This window comes from Engystomops pustulosus, chromosome 2, assembly GCF_040894005.1.
Source record: "Engystomops pustulosus chromosome 2, aEngPut4.maternal, whole genome shotgun sequence".
Lineage (NCBI taxonomy): Eukaryota > Metazoa > Chordata > Amphibia > Anura > Leptodactylidae > Engystomops > Engystomops pustulosus.
The window spans coordinates 124,694,205-124,712,556 of record NC_092412.1 but is presented as its reverse complement, the minus strand read 5'-3'; positions in this window follow the sequence as shown (position 1 = coordinate 124,712,556).

Below are 18,352 nucleotides of genomic sequence, written 5' to 3'. Positions count from 1 at the left end.
CGACAGACACAAAAACCCATGATGCTATAAATAAATGAATATAACAAAACTCAATGTCATTAGTTACAAAATGGAGCTTAAATAGTTTGATTTTATGAACCACAAAATTTAATGGCCTCTCTAAAACAGGTGAAGTTATAACCAAGATGTCCGCCACTGAAAACTACAAGTCCCTTGATCCTTCAGTTCTCACTCCTCCGTCTTATTTTCTGATCCCAGTGATGATGTAACAGACTGTAGTGCTCTGTTACCATAGTAATGATGTGTAACTGCCATCACCAAAACACTGGCCATACTGGATGTACTGCAACCAACCAACTACAGCCAAAATTAGTGGTGATCACATAATCTGCCCAGGCAGGTGCAGGACATGTGATGTGGACATGTGACCAGCACCATCTTCTGTCCTGTGTCTTCTCCGCGCGGATAAAATTAACGGAATGATTAAAGGGCCAGTAGCATTTTATTTCTTCATTACATTTGTATATGAATCATGCTGATTCCTGGAATACCCCTTTAAGGATCAGGATTTTACTGCAGCGGCTGGCACTGAAACAAACAGTTAGAATTGTCACAATTTTTTTGTACTCTGTATAGTGTCCCCGCTCAGTCACTCACTACATTAACCCCTTCACGCTCCGCGGCGGATATATCAGCCACGGAGCGCAGTGACTTAGCGCTCAGTGGCGGATATATCCGCCACGGCTCCTATGCCGGCTCGGCTCTGGATCAGAGCCGAACCGGCATCGGGAAACACGGGGTGCCGGCTGTAACTAATAGCCGGCACCCCAGTGTAACACCCGCGATCGGAGTTGTCTCCGATCGCGGGTGCTTAACCCGTTAGATGCCGCGGTCAGCGCGACCGCGGCATCTAACAAGTATCTGGGGGGTCTTTCCCCCACGATCGGCCCCCCCGAACCGTTTTCGGGGGGCGCCGATCGTTGCTATAGTAACTCTGGGGTCCGATCTGGACCCCAGAGTTACTAGCAAGAATTGCCAGTAAGATGGCGTCTGTGACGTCATCTTACTGGCACAGTGCCAGCCTATGCAAGTGCTTAGGCTGACACTGATAATACTCTGCAACACATGAGTATTGCAGAATATTATCATGAAGAAGCAATCAGATGATTGCTTCTTCATGTCCCATGGTATAAAAGTGAAAAAGTAAAAAAAAAAGTTATTCAATAAAAAAATAAAGTCATAAATCACTAAAAATGCCCCAAACCCCCAAAACATATAAAGAGACATATAACTCAAAAAAAAAGTCTAAATCATAACACAAACCCCACATATATAGTATCACCGCGTCCGTAACAACCCGTAGAATAAAAGTAAATCATTATTGAACCCCCACGATAAACGCCGTAAAAAAAAACTGTTATAAACCCTCCAAAAATTATGATTTTTACCTTTTCAATCCCACAAAAAATGATATAAAATGCGACCAAAAAACCATGTGTACTCCGACATGATACTGGTGCAAAGTACAACATGTCCCGCAAAAAACAAGCCATCAACCAGCTCCGTAGCCAAAAACGTAACAAAGTTATGCCACTTGGAAGATGGCAATACAAAAATTATAGATTTTTCCCCACATTAGGGTTTTGTTTGACAAATTTAGTAAAACGTAAGAAAATATATTCATGTCTGGTATCCCCGTAATCGTATCAACCCATAGAATAAAGATAACATGACTATTAGTCTATACGGTGAACACCAAAAAAAAAAAAGTCAAAAATCCAGTACAGAATTGATGCTTTTCTACTCCTGCCCTCAAAAAAAGTTCCTAAATTTTCAACAATAGGTGATACCAACCCCAAAATGGTAACAATGGAAAAAGCATCTCATCCCGCAAAAAAAATGCCGTCACATGGCCCCAATAACGAAAAAGCGAAAATTTTATAGCCTTCAAAAGGGGCCAATGAGGAAACTAAAATCCTGGCAGCTGCAGCGCCCTCCTTCCCTTCTGCGCCTCGCTGTGCCCCCATAAAACAAGTAACGGCCACATGTGGGGGGTCTTTGTACTCAGGAGAAATTGCAGAACAAATTGTATGGTGGGTTTTCTCTTTTTATATTTTGGAAATGTGTAAATTTTGGTGCTAAATGAACGTATAAGGGAACAATATGACCATTCTAAATTTCACCTCCATTTTGATTCAATTACTATGAAGATCTCAAGATCTCAAGGTTTATGTTAATGCAGTTTAAATCAACACAATGTTAACTGAATATAAATGCACTATGCGAAGGCAGCCTAACTTCGCATTCATATAGTGTTTACATAAATACTATATAAACTTCACATTTGAATAAGTTTTACTTCAGCATGATGTTAATGTGATGTAAATGCAAAATGTAAACTCAGTCTAACATTGCATTCATAAACACTTTGTTAACATTGTGTTTATAAGAATGTGTTTTTTTTAACACTTTAACTTACCAAAATGATTTTTTGATTGTTTTTTTCACGATACATTGTACTTCATGTTAGTGGTAAATTTTTGTTGATAAATTTTTCATTTATTTATAAAAATAAATCCAGCAGGTAATTTAAATGCTGCAGTCATACTGACCATTGCATTTATCAGGTTAAACACCCACTATCAGAGAGCACTCTGACTGAGTGTTACACTAGGGCAGTGATGGCGAACCTTTTAGAGCCTGAGTGCCCAAACTTCAACCAAACGTGTCAGGGCAGTGCAAAGTGCCAGCACAGCAATTTAAGCAGTAATTTATTTCTCCTCGTTCTTTGACAACTTTTAATTGTTCAGCCTCCTAAAGACACCAATGCATTTAAAAGGAGGAGGGCAAATTCACCTATCATTGTAGGAAGATTCTATAGGAAGATTCTTTGAGTCCTGTCTGGTGAACTTCATGCTGGGGTGATGGCCTGGGTGCCCACAGAGAGGGCTCCGAGTGCCGCCTCTGGCACCAGTGCCATAGGTTCGCCACCACTGCACTAGGGTGTCAAATGTTAGTTACAGTTGTTCCACAGTTAATTTTAGTGCTGAAAGCAAGTTTAATTTATTTGGGAAACATTATTTTCATCAACAAACTGGGGAAAGACTGAGCTCCAAGTTTGTAAAGAAATCAGGGATAGGCGGTGGAGGAAGTGTCATGGTTTGGGGAATGTTTTCTGTGGCAGTAGTTGGATAGCTACATGGCAAGAGTGAATGCAAGTGTGTATCAAAACTATCTTCAACAGTTCCTTACTTGCATTCTTCACTCAATCAGCCAGCAATTTTCATGTAGGACAGTGGCCCCTGTCATACAGACGAATGGGTAAAGCAGTTCCTTGAAACAGAAAACATTGAAAAGATTAAATTAACAGCCTAGAGTCCTGATCTAAACCAAATAAAAAGCTGCTGGAAAATCTTTGGTGACAAAGTTATGGCCAAGAAACCCATGGCAGTCATATAACTGTGTAAGAGACTGGAAGAAGAGTGGACCAAAATCCCAGCAGAGCAGAGTGAGAGACTAGTGATGTCCTGTGACTTGTGATGTCCTGTGACCGCAGATATGCTGAAGTCATTTAAAGCAAAGACTGGTGCATTTCCTACGGATTGGTGACTACTGTAACCTTCGGAAAATTTAATTATAATCTATCTCTGTGCTACAGTCATTGATGTTTTCTAATTATGACCAGCATGTGTTTTTTTGTAAAATGAAGATTTTATGTTGATATACTTTGGTCATCTTGTAAAAGCCTGTTCTAGTGGCATGGTGTACTACTTGCATTTATTTCTGAAAATCAAGTGATCCTACATTGTTCTCTGATTTCAATCTCCAGTGTACATTGTGTTTACATGGTTTACATCAACACAATGTGAATGTAGATGCAAAGTGTAAATGCAGCCTAAAATATCAAACAAAGCAATGTTTTCATCAGCAACAGGTTGACACAATGTAAATCTAACTTATAATGGTGAAAAAAACCAGTGAAGTGATAAAAATATGGCCTGGGTTTAGTATAGCTTAGATTATTTTACACACTGTAGTATAGAGATTATCTCCTGGGGTATACTGTAGCCTGACCAGACTAGACCCAAGCTCCAGGCACCAAATGGGGTATACCCTGGTCTAGGCCAAACTCTACCTGGGTATAATCAGAGACACAGTTATTCTGGCCTACTACACCATTTTAACAAATACATATATGGCTTTAGTTAGTTAGCTCTGTGTAGTGGCTGGAAGCTGTAGCCATGTACAGGCAGTCCCCGGGTTACATACAAGATAGGGTCTGGAGGTTTGTTCTTAAGTTGAATTTGTATGTAAGTCGAAACTGTACATTTTATAATGGAAGTTCTAGACAATTTTTTTTCTTTTGCCCCAGTGACAATTGGAGTTTCAAAATTTTTGGTGTAATTGGACCAAGAATTATCAATAAAGCTTCATTACAGGCATCTTACAGCTGATCATTGCAGTCTGGGACTATAGTAAAGCGTCCAGAGAGCTTCACCAGAGGTCACAGTGGACAGAGGGGTCTGTCTGTAACTATGGGTTGTCTGTAAGTCGGGTGTCCTTAAGTAGGGGACCGCCTGTATTCCATAAAAGTATGACAGCAGTTCCCGCTTTCAGGCACTACAAGAGCAAAGAAGCAACTGCCTCCATCTCTGTGCTATAATGTCAGGAGGAACATCTGATGTTCATGTTTGGGCTAGGTTTAAGCCCACGATCCTGAGCAAGGCCATCAATTCCTGAAAAACCTATTTATTGGAAATCTAGTAATTAATTCCAAACACATCAAAACATTATCTCAAAATAAGTAAAATGTTGATCAACCTCTTTATGCTCATCATTGGAGCTGGGCCGGCATCAGTATACACAGGGTTACAGCTGACACCCCAGGTATTTAATCTGTTTAACCCCTTCCCACCGAGGCCCTTTTTTGTTTTTGCAATTACATTTTTCACCTTCAAAAATCTATGACTTTTTTATTTTTCCATGTAAAGAGCTGTGTGATGGCTTTTTTGCATAACAAATTGCACTTCATAGTGATGGTATTAAATATTCCATGCCTTGTACTGGGAAGCAGGGAAAAAAAGTGAAAATGGTGAAAAACGCATTTGCCATTTTCTTGTGGGCTTGGATTTTACAGCGTTCACTGTGCGCCACAAATGACATGTCTACTTTATTCTTTGGCTCGGTACAATCATGGGGATACCAAATTTGTACAGGTTTTATAATTTTTTTTTCTACATTTAAAAGAATTAAACCTCCTATTCAAAAAAAAATATTATTGCGTTAATAACTTTTTCATTCTTTGGTGTACAGAGCTGTGGGTCATTTTTTGCGACATTTGATGACATTTTCAATGCTACCATTTTTAGGACTGTACAACCTTTTGATCACTTTTTATAAAATTTTTTATATTTTTAAAATGGCAAAAAAAAACTTGCTTTGGGCGCTATTTTCCGTTACGGGGTTAAACGCAGTGTAAACCAGGTATTATATTTTGATAGATCGGGCATTTTCGGATGTGGTGATACCTCACTTGTTTATGATTTTTACTGTTTATTTATATATTTATATCAGTTCTAGGGAAAGAGAGGTAATTAGAATTTTTAATATAATTGTTTTTTAAACTTTTTTTTAATTTTTACTATTTTTCAGACCCCCTAGGGCAGTGATGGCGAACCTTTTAGAGGCCGAGTGCCCAAACTTCAACCAAGACCCACTTATTTATCGCAAGGTGCCAACACAGAAATTTTATTTGTGATTTACTCCCTGCTCTGTCACAGCTTTCATTCATACCAGAACCCTGAGGACACCAATAAAGCCGAAAATAGAAATTTTGATGATCATTGTAGATTCCATCCAGGGTTCCATAAACAGGAAGAATTGCCAGGGCCGGAGCAGGAGAATATAAACAGGAAGAATTGCCAGGGCCGGAGCAGGAGCTACAATGATAACCCAGATCTGTCCACACCTTCCCACCCCTCCAGTAGTTACAGGTAGCAGTGTCACTATAAAATAGGTCTGTGCACAGCAAGTCCTGGGCTGTCCGGGACTGCAGGAAGATACCTGGAGTCCTCTCTGGTAATTTCCTTGGTGCCCATTGAAAGGGCTCTGAGTGCCACCTCTGGCAACCGTGCCATAGGTTCGCCAACACTGCCCTAGGGTACTTTAACCAAGCTTTGTCGCCCGTGGATGGATGGGTTAACACTCGCGATCGGTGCAGCAAATATGCAGCAAAGACTTACCGGCTATGGAGAGGGCTCAGCCCGGAAGCTCTCTCCATTCACCCACAGTTGACATGTGACGTACTATTAGGTCACACGTCGGTAAGTAGTTAATTGCTGCGGTGACAGTTTACACTGCATTTACACATCCTTATGGGGGTCTCTCCCCCACAATCATTTCTGTGGTAGCCCTGAGGTCACATGCAGTGCCTGTAAGATCCCGTCTGTGATAGTCACAGTGTCTGAATGAGCTAATACCAGGGCCGCATCTGCCATGAAGTGAGATGAGCATCATGCATCAGGCGACAGATGCCCGAGCCCTAATGGGGCTGCTGTCTCGGCATGTGTAATGTGGGTGATTCGGGCACCAATTGCCGCGTGAATCATCCACCATGAAATTAATTGGGTCTGTTTCTTTAAGAACACATACGCAATTAATACACTGAGTGGGTGCAGGCCTATTTGGCTGTGTTGCTCTGGAGCACCCAAGCATTCCAGCTATGTGGGAGTGATACTGGAGGCAAGTACGTGATTTATTATTTTTAATTCTTCAAGTTTACTGGGGGAGGCAGTGTATACTAAGGGGGTGGGCGCTGTGCACACTTGGGGCTTGTGCATACTGGGGAGCTGTGCATACTGGAGTGGCTGTGCATACTGGCTGTGAATACTGGAGTTGCTGTGAATACTGGGGGGTTGGCTGTGCATATAAGGGGGGTGGCCGGAAGAAATCTAACTACTAGTGTGTAAGGTAGCATCTTTCGCTGCGGGTGGGGTTAGCATTTTCAATTTTTGCCTCAGGCAGCAAAAATGCTAGAATTGGCCACTGACGTGGCACAGAGGCCCTGATAATATGCCCCAAGATGCCTATTAGGCTATATGGTAAACTCCAAAAAATCAGTTACAGAATTGATACATTTCTACTTCTCTGCCTGCCCCCCCCCCCAAAAAAAAACAAATGTGCACATTTTCAACAATAGGGCATAGCCACCCCAAAATGGTATCACTGGAAAATACATATTATCCCGCAAAAATGCCTACACAGGGCTAAAGGAAAAATAAAAAATGTATAGCCTACAAAAGGGCACCAATGAGGAAACTAAAATCTGCTACATTCTATAGGACAAATTAGAGAGATGCAGGGCTCTCCTTGCCTTCTGTGCCTTGCTATTTGCCGATACAACAAGTAACGTCCACATGTGGGGTGTCTTCATACTCAGGAGACATTGCATTAAAAAAAAATAAATAAATAAATAAAAAAATTTAATCTTCTGGGAATATGTAAATTTTAGGGCTAAATGAATGTATTACCGACAAAATTAGACCTTTCAAAATGTAACCTCCTTTTTGTTTTATTACTATGCGGCGCTCAAAGGGTCAAAAAATCTTGCTAAAGCTAAATTTTTAATAGTTTGAGGGGTGTACTTTTGTAAATGGGAGGGATTCATAGGGGGATTCTAATAATTTATACTTAAAAAAATTATCCCAAAAATTTCGGAGAAAAAAATGTCATATAAGAATAATGTCTAATGTCATATAAGAATAAAAGGACTTTTAAAAAAAAGTTTTTAAAATAAATGAACTTATCAACCAAAATTTACCAATAACATGAAGTACAGTGTGTCACAAAGAAAAACAATCTCAAAATAATTTTATTAAGTTAAATGGTTCAACAGTTATAACCATTTGAAAAAAAAGGCTGAAACTTAAAGGGCATCTACCACCAGGATGAAGGACTGTATGCAAATGAGCCTGAGGGGCTTCATAGGTGTTAATGGAGTCTGGAGCCACTCAGGCTCATTTGCATACAGTGTTTCATCCTGGTGGTAGATGTTCTTTAGCGTACAAACTGGCTATGTCTTTAAGGGGTTAAAAGCAAATAAGCATATTAACACAGATAAACTTTATACTTGTATATAACAGACAGAACTAGCTGCTGGATACTGGTTAAAAATTCCGGTGGTGATACAGATTAAAGACAAATGGATGTGAGATGTTTATCTAGACCAGGGGTCTCAAACTCGCGGCCCGCGGGCCAACTGCGGCCCGCGGGACAATATTTTGCGGCCCCCACCTGCATGGAGAGGGCAGGTCGCGCTGCATGGAGAGGGCTCCCTGGCCGAGCCCTCTCCATAGCCGGTAAGTCTTTGCTGCATATTGCAGCAAAGGCTTACCGGTAACACCCGCGATCGGTGCTAGTACCGATCGCGGGTGTTTTCACAGCGATGGCTGCCGGCAAAGCTGCCGGCAGCCTCAAACAGATAGCGGCGCATGGGCGCCGCCATCTTACCTGGGATCGCCGCTCCCCGTGACGTCATCGATCCGTCTCCATGGTAGCCTCGGGTCTTCCGAAGACCCGAGGCTATTTTGTTTTAACCCCTTCATTACAATGTGCTGATAGCACATTGTAATGAATGAGGAAGAAAATCCCCATATACTGCCATACTGTAGTATGGCAGTATATGATAGGATCGATCAGACAACCTAGGGTTAAAGTACCCTAGGGAGTCTGAAAAATAGTATAAATAAAAATACAAAAAAGTTAAAAAAAAAAAAATGATAATAAAAAAACCTAAAATTTCAAATCACCCCCCTTTCCCTAGAACTGACATAAATATAAATAAACAGTAAAAATCATAAACACATCAGGTATCGACGCGTCCGAAAATGCCCGATCTATCAAAATATGATAACGTTTTTTCAATGCGTTTAACCCCGTAACGGAAAATAGCGCCCAAAGTCGAAAATGGCACTTTTTTGCCATTTTGAAAAATATAAAAAATCTATAAAAAGTGATCAAAAGGTCGTACAGTCCTAAAAATGATATCATTGAAAATATTATCAAATTTCGCAAAAAATGAAACCACCCACAGCTCCGTACACCAAAGTATGAAAAAGTTATTAGCGCCAGAAGTTGGCAAAATCAAAAAAATAATTTTTGTACAGGAGGTTTTAATTTTTGTAAAAAACATTATAAACCTATAACAAATTTGGTATCCCCTTAATCGTACCGACCCAAAGAATAAAGTAGACATGTCATTTGGGGCGCTCAGTGAAAGACGTAATATCCAAGCCCACAAGAAAATGGCGCAAATGCGTTTTTTTCATCATTTTCATTGCATTTGGAATTTTTTTCCCGCTTCCAAGTACATGGCATGGAATATTAAATACCATCACTATGAAGTGCAATTTGTTACGCAGAAAACAAGCCGTCACACAGCTCTTTACGTGTAAAAATAAAAAAGTTATAGATTTTTGAAGGTGGGGAGTGAAAAATGGACATGAAAAAACAGGAAAGGGCCCGTAACCGGTTAATCCCCTTCCCTCCGGTACTTGAAGAAGATGAAGTCGCCGCTCTGAACGCACTTGGTGCAGGTCAGAGCGGCGACTTCATCTTCTTCGATGGGAGGCAAGTACCGGGGGGGAGGGGGGGATGGAGTGTCCTGGGCTCAGTGCGGTAGGAGCTTGGGACCCCTCGGTGCACAGGACGCGTTCATAGAGAAAACACGTCTCCCCGCTCGGGGCTTTCCTTGCGCTGGGAGACGCCATGACATTTGAATCTGAATAATGATATTTTGTAAGCGCATTTTGTGTGGAAAACTTGATGCGGCCCAGCCTTACCCAGAATCTACCTCCAGCGGCCCCCAGGTAAATTGAGTTTGAGACCCCTGATCTAGACGCTTGAAGGGATAATCTCATCTGGACATTCACATTTAATTGAATTAGTCTTCCATAGCTATGCATTTCTTTAATTGCATGTTATTCAAAAAATGCACCTGTGTGAAGATAATTTCACACATAAATGTAGCCATATGGTCCCTTAGAAACAAGAAAGTCATCTTTGGATACAACCACCACAACCACCACTGTGCTCTTCCAGCAGTGGCTGGGGCTGTACAATGGAGGCGCCCACCAGCCATTTCATATGCAAATATAATGTATTTCTATGTGTAATCACAACCAAGGACAGCTGTGTCAGGCTTAGAGGTTGTGGATCCTCTGAACCACTGGGGACGGTGGCACAAGCCACTACCTGGGACCGGAGTCTAAGTGGCACCCGGTTTTCACCAGAGCCCGCCGCAAAGCGTGTTGGACTTGCTGCGGCGTGGTACCACCAGGTCGTTCCACAGGCGTGACTTGTCCGCAGTGGCAGCCAAGGTCGAGGTACAGAATCGGCAGGCAATCTCGTAGTCGGGGTCAGGCAGGAGGTCAGGACGGGCAGCACAGGTTCGTAGTCAGAGTCGTAGCAACAGGTCAGGACAGGCGGCAAAGGAGCGTAGTCAGAAACGGAACCGGGGTCACAACAGGAAATCTCAAGAACAGCACAAGGCATCAAATACAGCTTTCTCTAGGGCGCAAGGCACAAAGATCCGGCAAGGGTAACAGGAAGAGGAAGGGTTAAATAGTTTAAGGGGGAAAGACCAGCTCCAATTAGTGGCGCGCTGGCCCTTTAAATTTGCAGAACCTGCTGCGCACGCCCTGTTTTGTTTTTTAGCTCCTATCAATCCCTTGGCTGGTTAGTGTAAAATACCAGAGTGTGGACGGGTGCTGTGAGATGCTGTGTGCTGAGAATTTGCTTAGATTATCAGGTTACAGGGTTTATCTACACTTTTATTTAGCTTCTGAACAGTCTACTAGTATCTGACACATAGAAAAAGATTGATGAGACAGATCAGAGATGATGAGATCCAAGAGATGGATATAATACACAATGACACTCTGCTAACTCTTGACTCACTCTTAACATCTTGAATGTAGCATGTAGCAGCTATTAATGAGAAGAATCCGACCATAGTTGGATCCAGGGACATCCAAAATTTTAAACATCAGGACTGATTGAGACAGGTTGGAATTATATCTGTGAAATGCTGTATTCTTGTTAACAGTGAATAAGAGAATGTGCTTTTTTATGTCAGAACTCATTTACCTGCACAACATGAACATTTCCTTATACTGTACTGATATCCCTATATTTCAAAGCAAAGTGACATAGTTCAAAGTTCTAGCCTTAACTGTAAATTTATAATGATTTTACCAAATTATTATATGTGATTCCCCCTTTAACCCCTTAACATCGAAGCCACTTTTCACCTTCCTGACACGGCACATTTTTTCAAATCTGCCCTGTTTGACTAAGTGGTTACAACTTCGGAACACTTTAACCTATCCAACTGATTTTGAAATTGTTTTCTTGAGACAATTTGTACTTGAAAAAATTTGATGGTATGTTTTGCGTTTATTTATGAAAAAAATGGATATTTGGTGAAAATTTGGAAAAAGTCTCGATTTTTGAAATTGAAAATGTTCTACTTTTTCCATACATAGTCATAAAAGCAAAGAAACATGATAACTAACATTAACCTGATGGCTGTCTATAGTTTTTTTTTATATACTTTTGCAATTTTAATAAAGAAAAAATAGTACAGAGAAAATCTCATTTATTTTCGTGTCGCAATCTTTTCAGAGACATAACTTTCATATTTTTTGGTTGACAGAGCAGGTTTAGGGCTTATTTTTTACATGTTATGTTGTCCTTTTCAGTGCTAGCATTCTGGCGCACATAACTTTTTTTGATCACTTTTTAAAACATTTTTGTCAAGGGATTTTATGAAAAATGTACATTTTTGGCAAGTTTTTCGGGTTCTGTTTTTACGGTGCTCACCGAGCAGGTCCAATAATGTCTATGAGTTATTGTACAGATTGTTATGGACGCGACGATACCAAATATGTGGGGTTTTTTGGGTTAATTTTTTTTTACTTTATTACCGTATATTCCGGCGTATAAGACGACTTTTGAAGACAGAAAAATCTTCTGTCTTCTCTGGGGTCGTCTTATACGCCGGTAATCCCGCCCGCCCGCCGTGTATTCATGGCGGCGGTCGGGTCGCGCTGCATGGAGAGGGCTCACGGGCTGAGCCCTCTCCATAGCCGGTAAGTCTTTGCTGCATATTGCTAGCACCGATCGCGGGTGTTTTCACAGCTGCCGGCAGCCTCAAACAGTGGCGTACCGATCGCGGTACCAAGGCACGCACCTGACCCCTGTGCTGCGCTGATAACTCAGCGCAGCACCGCGGGCAGATGTTTTAAATTGTGAGAGACGCGGGCCTTTCCCTTACAGCGCACGGACTGTTCTGCATCTGGTCCGTGCGCTGGATCAGGAGGGCCCGGAGCTGTCACAATTTAAAATTTGAACGGGCCCCCGATCCGCCCACCTTCCCACCCACCTCATCCATCGACGCCGGCACAGGCTTAATGACGCGCCTGCCTGCGCCGGGTCTGCTGAGGTCTATGACCCGGCACCTGACCTGGCAGACGCGTCATCAGCCGTCGCCTGCGCCGATCTTTAGAAGAGAGAGAGAGCGCGAAGAGAAGCGGAATAACTAGGTAAAAGTTTTATTTTTTTTATTTTGCTTAAATCTATGGGGCCCTGTTTCTATTTGGGGGGGAGGCATAGGTGAAAGTTAGGAAATGGCTATTTGGGGGAGATATTACCTATGGGGGACATTAATCACGCCTACTGCTGGGGGGACATTGATTATGGCTACTGGTGGGGGGGACATTAATCACGGCTACTGCTGGGGGTGGGGACATTAAATATGGCTACTGGTGAGGGGGGGACATTAATTATGGCTACTGGTGGGTGGGGGCATTAATTATGGCTACTGGTAGATGGGGGACATTAATTATGGCTACTGGTGGATGGTGTTCACCAGAGCCCGCCGCAAAGCGGGTTGGACTTGCTGTGGCGGGGTACCACCAGGTCATTCCACAGGTGCGTCTAGCCCGTGGTGGCAGCCGAGGTCGAGGTACCTTAGCAGGAGGCAGTTTCCTGGCCAGGTCAGGGCTCAGGGTCAGGGCAGTCGGCAGAGATGCAAGGTCAAGTCCAATCCAGGTTCAGCAATAAGAGGTCCAGGCAGTTGGGAACGGAAACACAGGAACGCAGGAATGCAAGAACACAGGAACGCAGGAACACAGAAACTCAGAAACACAGGAACTCACAGGAACACAGGAATATTGCATGGGAGCTTTCTCAGAGATATGAAGCACAAAGATCCAGCGGGGAATGCAGGAAGTGGACGCTTTTATAAAAATCCTGGAAATGGCTGGCACCAATTAGCAGTGTGCTGCCCTTTAAATCTTCGAGCGGGGCCACACGTGCTGTGCTGCCAAATACGTGAGTCGCGGGGACACCCGTGACATTATGTAACATACTGCTGGCAGGACGCGGCTCTTGGAAGAAGCCACGCAAACTCCGGGGCCTCCAGCGGAGAATTGGACCCTGAGGTAAGCGATTTCGTGCACTGGACCCTTTTATGCCGCGGTCATGCGTGACCACGGCGTGTAAGGGGATAACACTCCTCCAATCGCTGGCACACAGCTGGATCTGCAGCAGCTCTGTTCAGGAACCGGTGCCAGAAACATGCGGGAGATGCGTTCCCGCATTTTGCAGTACTATTACATCAAATGTCGGGAAGGGATTAAAATCAAACAGAATAATGCCTATATTGTGCTGTTCAACCATTTCTTTCCAAAATTATGGTATTTTGTGTTCTGAACGTGAAACTGTCTATGCCCTCAAGCTGAGGCCAGTTATCATGGTCACACATCCCATGATGCCTTGTGTTCTCTCTCAAAGTAATTTAGCATTAAATCCATTAGTTTCCCACAAGTAAATCCACTGAATACTGCACAGTGCACGTACAGGATGTATATGGTGACTAGCCTGGCAGCTTCCAACAAATGGAGGAGTAGGGAACATCTAATAAGTGATAGAAATCATAAGTAAACCAGTTACATAGTCTATAGCCTATGCTGTGTGAGCAATAAGGGTCAATAGCTTCTCTGCACAGTGCACAAAGTGCTGACTGTAAGTTGGGAGAAGGGTTGCAGCATAAGGTGCAGAGAAAGACAGAGTTCTGTAGAACTACATTGGAAAAAATACACGTCACTCAATGTTTCAGAGCATACGGGTGCACAAGTAGGTTACTACACCATACATATAGAGAAAAGATAACTTGGCACTCATTATTGGTCAAAAATTGAGAATCTATTTGGTCCAGAATAAACAGTATAGCAATCCAACAAAAATATTTTTTTGCAACGTTTCGGTCTTGTGAAATCAGACCTTCGTCAGGCACTAGAATTTCTATTCTAGTGCCTGACAAAGGTCTGATTTTACAAGGCCGAAACGTTGCAAAATAATATTTTTGTCACATGACCTCCTCCTGTGTGAGCAGGGAGCAGGAACCTCTCCCTCTTCCAGAAGTCCGTAGAGTTTGTTTATAATACAGACTCCAGGGCTCAGCAGAGGAAGAAGCTGGTGCAGCACTCATATGACCTAAGGGCTATAGCAAAGAAACTGCTGGATATAGGTAACAAAGATAATAGACAAAGTTGTTTTACATCCTAAGAGATATTGATTTGTGGGGAAAAAATCTTTACAGTTACTCTTTAAGGCCCCTTTCACACAAGAGTATGTTCAGCCTAGCATAGGATATGGCCTTGACTGGATAAGGGGAGGGGTGAATGCCCCTGTAATCTTCATAAGGAGTTATGCATCAGCAATGTATGTACAACAAAAAATAGAGCATGGTCTAACTTTTTTTCCGGTTACAGCACAGTACAGTGACACATTGTGCTCACCGTACCATGCCCTTGAAAAATGCTCTTCTGTGGTGAACGTATGCTTGCTGCTGTTTGTACGGTTTGTGTGACAGGGTCTCCTAATACTGTTATTCTCAGACATTATTGTCACAGTTATTATCTGACTCTTGTAGACCTTATCATTTTTTATATTTCTGCCTATTTTAATAATGAGATGACTGGTGAAAGGTGATCTCTACAGAACTGTAAGGGTCAATCTATTGTGAAGCTTAATGGTCAACTTCAAATTATTTTTAAATGAGCCCTACTATGAAAAATGTTATGATCTGGCCTTTTAGGTACATAGGGTTGTGAAGGTTCTGACTCTCCAAAACGTTTTATGTGTTGACAGGTATAAAGACCAAAGCTCATACTCATTTCAGTGTCATCTGTTTTGGCAGACACAGATGACACCGTGCTGCTGTTTTTCTAAGTGTTGTTGCACCACCTTCCAATAGACTTTGTGTGTTTTGCCTTCTCTGTCTCAACACTGTCTGTTGCCCGATATTGCTTCTTTGCCTCTTGCCTGACTACTTGCCTAATCCTTCAGTGTCTGCTGGGCCAGATGCTAAACACACAGGGGCTACCTGCATAGGGGTTAAAGGGTAAAAACTAGGATAGTTCAGGAATAATGCCCAAATTATTTTATTGCTCAAAGTTAAAACCGTTGTATAGCACAGTGGGGTAATTGGATCTTTGGCCAATTATCAAAATGGTCACACAGTAAAGCAGTGCAGAGCTAGACTAAACAGTCAGATTTATCACTGTATCTAATTCTGGATGATACATCTGGTGTAATATAAGATTTGCCAAGTAGTACCTTGCGCCTACCATTGGTTGGTCTAGTGTATGCCAGTATTAATTAATTTTTGTTGTATCATCATGGTATCATAGTTTATATGGCTGAAAAAAGACACTTGTCCATCAAGTTCAACCAAGGAAGGGAAGGGATTGCATGAGGAAGGGATTTAGGGGAAACAATTCTATATAACATAACCATCAATGTTATTTAGGTGTAAAAAGGCATCTAGACCCTTCTTGAAGCTCTCTGCTGTCCCTGCTGTGACCAGCGCCTGAGGCAGGCTATTCCACAGATTGACAGTAAACCTTGATTTCTCCAAACGGAGTCAGTGCCCCCCTCATCTTTTGATTTGATTTAAACTGAAACCACTTACCACCATATTTTTTTATTTATTTATATAAATTAATCATGTCCCCTCGTAGTTGTCTCTTTTCCAGACTAAATAAATCAAGTTGTTTTAATCTTTCCTCATAACTAAGACCCTCCATACCCCTTATCATTTTTGTGGCTCTACGTTGAACCAACTCCAGCTCCAGGGCATCCTTTTTATGGACCAGTGCCCAGAACTGGACAACATATACCTTCAGCATCTCCTATGTGTTGTGACTTTGTTATTTTCTCCTGTGGGGAAGATATATAATAATTCCTTTATTTATATAGTGCTGCACAGAGCTTGCCAGATCAGTCCCTGTCCCCATGGGGCTCACAATCTAATCAACCTACCAGTATGTTTTGGATTGTGGGCCGGAGACAGTCTTATACTACATCAAATTCATCATCCAGCAGACACTGTGATAAATCTGGGACATGTGTAAGGCTTTCTCTCACTCTGCTGTTTATGGTACTCTATCTGTGTAGTAACCTTGGTTCTGTTCCTGTATCTAGGTAGTGAGCTTGATTCCATTGCAGACTGTAGTTAGTAGGCAAACATAACTTGAAAAATTAATGTGTGACAGTGAAAGTTATGTGCATATCATATATTTCCTCAGTACCAGGTTTTATAATACGTTTATGTTTATGCTTTACAGTTCTATCTGGGTATTACATACTTCCCTTGTCTTTTTATTCTACCGTTTTGTAGACACTTGATTGGTTATACATGGATAATTTGAATATGAATACAAAGGAACCTTACAAGCATAATTTGTTCTTGGAATGTGCTTGTAATTGAAAATGCTCTTATATCAAAGCAGGATTCCCCATAGGAAAAAAACTGAAAGGCACATGACTTGTTCCCCAACAACGAATACTCAATCCAAAGTGCCCATTTATCAGAGCTAGATTTCCCATTAGAAATAATTCCTTTAGGGACTTCAAAACATTTTTACAATAAAAAATAAAGTAACTGCTTTCTTGTTCAAACCACTTCACAGTAATACTATTACTACCAAACACAAAACACTCCGACGCGACTCTGGTCCATCATACAGTACACCAAGCCACTTCATACCCAGTCTCAGACGCTGACCCCATCCTCTGGCTCCGTGCAGTGATACTCAAAGGCCTGCAGTGGTCCGTGGTTTAGTTATTTCACGGATGCCTTACTGAGCCATTGTTTTCTATGGGTGTTTTCACATTTCAGTTGTTTTCCACTGATCTGTTGTCCATGAACAAAATGTTAAAACCTGTCCTATTTGGGGAGTGATTATTTATCTACAGAATTATGCACAGCTGCCAACATTGAAGCAGAGGAATTCCCTAGAGCAATCAGAATGGGGATTTCCTAGCCAAATCATTGAAAAATCCTAACTAAGTGATTGGGGGATCCTAGTAGATGGACAGTGTAATCTAAGCTCTCTAGACACAGCACAATTACACTACAATTCTCCTTCCCCAGCATGTGTGCAGCTCTTAATGAGCTGTGGATATATACTGTGGCTCATGCCTACCACTGTGACAGATAAACTTGTACAGTGGTAGACGAGTGGTTAGTGATCAGCTTTCTCAAAATGTTTCTATAAAACGGTTGTATTGTTATATATGTTTGAATGGGAGAAGTTATAGATCGGCTCTTAGAAGAGTATGTGCAGTATTTCTGTAGTTGGTTGTCAGTGTTTCGGTTTCTAAAACTTGCTGATGATTCATTGTGGTGTCACTTCTGTTTATTCCCCTTTTGCTGAGAGTCATCCAGCAATTATCTTAACAGATGATCGTTGATGTGATTTACAAGGCCTGAAACCTTGGTTTTACTACTGTCTGACGAGTGTTAGGAGGGAGGAAGCTGATGGATAACCATTTGTTATTGGAGAAAGCTTCAGCTATAGAAGAGGCCATTATTATTAGCTTCACAATGCCCACTCCTCACAGCAAACAATAGTTCATTGATATTAATCTGGAAGGAACTTCTTGAATTCAAATTTACAAACCAATAGTTGTTATTTGAGAACCGTGGTAAATCTTCTCCAAATGGTGAACTTTCCTGTAGAGCTCTATCTGCTCTGCCTTAGGGAATTCAGCTCCCTCTGGATTTGGATAATTGCTAAGGAGTTCAAGTAACTTCACATAGTTCAAGTTCACTTGTAGCAGTTTAACACATGGATACTTTTTCTTTAAATCTCTGGTATGTAAAATCTTAGGCTACATAGAGAGTGTTGATTCATATAGGAATGTTTTTAACAAGCAAAATGATAGGAAAGTCAAATCAAATATTAATATATGTGATAAAAGTGGTGCTCACAAGTTGTCCACTGTGACATACATAATGACTGTGTATTTGTAGATGTGTGTC